Source organism: Jaculus jaculus, chromosome 17, assembly GCF_020740685.1.
Source record: "Jaculus jaculus isolate mJacJac1 chromosome 17, mJacJac1.mat.Y.cur, whole genome shotgun sequence".
In the NCBI taxonomy this organism is placed as follows: Eukaryota; Metazoa; Chordata; class Mammalia; order Rodentia; family Dipodidae; genus Jaculus; species Jaculus jaculus.
Window position 1 is genome coordinate 37,240,430 of NC_059118.1, and position 4,119 is coordinate 37,244,548.

At 36.6% G+C, this 4,119-nt stretch overlaps 1 pseudogene; it reads right to left on the reverse strand.

Moving 5' to 3' along the window:
• Positions 1-1,370: 1,370 nt before the first annotated feature.
• LOC101616649 lies at positions 1,371-1,808 on the reverse strand (annotated as a pseudogene).
• Positions 1,809-4,119: the final 2,311 nt, after the last annotated feature.

Genomic DNA, 4,119 nt, shown 5'->3' on the forward strand with positions numbered 1-4,119 from the left:
TTTTTATTTTTATTTTTTTGAGGACACATTCCACATTTTATTTACTGGATTTTTTAAACTTTTTTTGTTGTCTATTCTTTTATTCTTACTTATTTATTTGACTGCAACAGAGAGAGAGAGAGAATAGACACGCCAGGGCCGCCAGCCACTGCAAATGAACTCCAGACGCGTGCGCCCCTTGTGCATCTGGCTAACTTGGGTCCTGGGGAATCAAGCCTCAAACCCTCAAACCGGGGTCCTTAGGCTTCACAGGCAAGTGCTTAACCACTAAGCCATCTCTCCAGCCCTGTAGCAGACTGCTTCAGGTTCAGTGAGATTAACTTTCAGACCAGACACAGTTATGGAGGAAGAGATATTTATTGAAGCTTACAGATCCAGGGGAAGTTCCATAATGGCAGAAGAAATTGGCATGCCTTCACAGGACCAAGCAGAGAGAGAGAAGCACAAGCCAAAAGCCAAAAGCCAAAAGTCAAAAGCCACACAGCACACTTCAGGCACTCCAGCTAGGCACACTTTGCATATCTTTGGATTGAAATCTGAAACCCACCACCACACCTCAAGAGCCAGGTGGCAACAGATGAGAACTACAAACAATAAAAAACTGAATATATTGGGGGCCATCTAGTCAAACTACCACAAGCCCTATTTACATTTTAAGACTAACTATAATCTCAAAATCACATATCCATACACCTATTTCCTGTTGGTTTCACTTAAAACTTAAACACATGGTTTATCAAACAAAGACTGTAAAAAGTATTTATCATGTCCGTTACATGTACCAAACAAGAACATCTTTTAATAGAATGCATCAGACCCCCCTCCTGCAACATCTTTTTATTATAGATACAGCTATCAAAACAATCCTGAACCTATTTTTGATACTACTAGTAGTTAGCACCCACCCTGCTACAAAAATTAACACAATTTGTGACAATATTCATGGTACCTGCTACATTAAATAATTTCAATTGCATCTCTCTAAGCAAGCTGGATAAAACTTCCATTTGTTTTTCCTTCTTGAGGTTTTCCTTTTCAGAAACACAGGATTCCACTGCCATCTGACACCTTTTGCAATGCTTCCTTTCATCTTGTAAACCTGAATTCAGTATTTTGAGTACACCAGGTTCATGTTTAAATGACAGTGCCTTAAAAAGAGAAAGAGAAATTGTGCTGTATTTTTCCTCCTGTAACCCGAAAACATAATGGGTGTACCTATATTAAATATATTCTTACAAATGTCTTAGTCATGTTTACCAGCTGGAATTCTTTTACTTAATGTGTGAGTATTTTTGCATTCTGATATTTAATCAAGACATTAACATGAGTAGAAGGTTGTTAATTTAAGACAAGTTTAAGATCCACTAGAATTAATTGTTGTATGCCTGTCCTTCTGGTGGCTGTGGAAGCTTCATATTTTCTTTGGACATCATTAGACATCTTAACTCTTGAAGCACAACTTTAATGCTATAAGCATTTTGCCATTTTGCTAAGACTTATATGCTCTGTTCATCCACCATTCCACTGGTATTATTTATTCCATTCATATTAATTTTTGTTACAAATCGAAGTGATGGAGGAGCTTTGGGATATTTAGGTCCACATTCTACTTTTAGGCTATATATTCTGTTTTCATAGTTTGTTCTTGGTGGACCAATAACCATGCCTGTCCACCTTGTAAGTGTCATGTCTTCATCATGTTCCATGCCCCAGCTAACTGTTCCATCGCCCACTCCTTTTTGTCCTTCTTCCTGTTCTTCCAACAAGCTAAAATTATGAGGAACTTTAGCTCCAGTGGAGACCACCATCTTGTCCAACAGCCCGACACAGCCACCACACCCTGAGTTCCATTTTTGCTTTATTGAATGTACACTGGCATTCTTAGTTTGGGAAGGCAACAGAGAAACAACAGCAGAAAAGGGAAACAGATATTCATTGGGGAGAAAATGACCCCTGAAAAGACACAGGACATCAATATCATCTGTTCATGTTTACTTCTTATGATGAGAGTGGATAATGTATTACAGGATAGTTATAGAATAGGGAGAGGTTTACAGAATCTTACATTAAATGTTGAAGAAAACCTATATTTAAAACATAGCTGTTGCTGTAAGAGGAAAAAATACTTGCAGAAGCAGAGAAATATAAGAAAAAGGCTATAGGCTAAGTTAAAAGAAAAGCAGACATGAATGGGTGAAAACAATTTCTAGGAAAATTTTATGAACAAATGGTAGCATGCTCAGAAATGCTAGCAAATAATCTACTGTTTCAAAATCTCATCTGGCCAACGAAAGCTATATTTGAAAGAAAAATTCATATGTACACTTTGAAGTGCTATATGCTATTTCCTATTGTTAGTTAAAAAAGTCTTTGCATGACCATTATTTAGTTTGCCTGTTCATTTATTTATTTTTCATAATTTTTGTTTATTTTTATTTATTTATTTGAGAGAGACAGACAGAAAGGCTGAAAGAAAAAGAGAAAGCACACGAGCAAGAGAATGGGCGCACCAAGGCCTCCAACTACTGCAAATGAACTCCGGATGCATGCGCCATCTTATGCATCTGGCTTACGTGGGTACTGGGGAATCGAGCCTTGAACCAGGATCCTTAGGCTTCACAAGCAAGCACTTAGCCACTAAGACATCTCTCCATCACTGTTCATTTATTTCTGATGGCCTAATGTCCTGCCCACAGCTTGTTCATGTTTACTTGTGAATATCAGACTGGGGATGTGCCTATAGGTAATAAATCTGAAAAAGTACAGATTTTATAGTGTCTTCTACTTCAAATACCAATACCCCATAAAGCAACAATACAATAACCTTTTTAAAGAAAGCATGAAACTACTGTCTTTCTTTTCGAGCAATTAAAATGTGCTTTTTAATGATTGTTACCCCCCATGGGAATTAAGAGTGCAGGTTTATTTTCAGCATATGTTTTTAATCAAATGACTCTTGGATAAGTACTGTGATTTATTCTGTAGATTTTCCTTTTGTATATGACCTTTTAGGTACAAACTAAGGGAAACATATTATACCCAGGGAATGGGGAGGAAAATATGGTGATTGTAAAGAATTAGTCATCTTAATCTTTAAAATAGTAATGGTGTGAAAGGTATGTGTGTTTATCAAAATGTGAGCTTCTCTTTTTGCTTCAGTGTCTGTTTCTGATGTCATATTTTATGGTCTGTAATAATTAGCAATATATTTTTTGGAACAAAGTATTTTCAGTAAAAACTAATAGTACATATTCATAATGAAATTCCTTAGGAGATGCTTTGGTTCATTTGAGGTTCATTGGGGATTATTGAAGGTATATGGGAGTGATTGAAAATAAAGGCAAAATTGAAGCATCTTTGAAGACTTTTTTTTTTTTTTTTGAAAAGTCCCTCATTTGGCCACTTTATCACTGTCTCCAACAGCCAATGAGCATTATGTAGAAACACTAGTCTCATCCTTTTTGGTGCAGCATGGTGGTTAACAAAGTAGGAGAGTTTGGTATTGGACTGGGAAATCTCTACCCTTTTTAGCTGTCCCGTGGCTTCCAAGTTTATCTCACCACCTGTATCATCAGCAAAGTATTCACAGGGGCCACACCTTCCTTTGTGTTCAGAAGTCAGTGTATGGAGAATGCTTAGTCACATCTATCCAATCACCTGGCAAATTCATGAGGTTATGATATTATAACGAAAATGTTAACTAGAGAAATACAAGTTGCAGATTTGAGGGCATAGATGCACAGTGTGTAAAGGAAAAAAAAATAGCTCTTTATATATGACCTAAAACAAATCATTTTATATAGAATCTAAAGCAAGCCTCTGGGTAATCTTGTTTTCTTTCTTTTGATGTGGAGGATTGTGTCATCCAGGTTGAAGTCATTTGGTTACTATGGTTGGGCTAATAGTGAGAAGTAGAAAGGGAAGAAAGGCATGAGGGAGAAGGTTGAAAAGTATACCTTGCTATTGTGGCCAGAGATTTTAAAAAATAGGAGAATTACTAGTGAGAACAGATTTCTTATTACTAGGCTGGGCCAAGTGAAAAAAGAAAATGGATGTTTTGAATTAAGGAGAAAAGATTGAGTAACAGGAAGGATAGGAGGAAGGCTAATTAAAATTTAA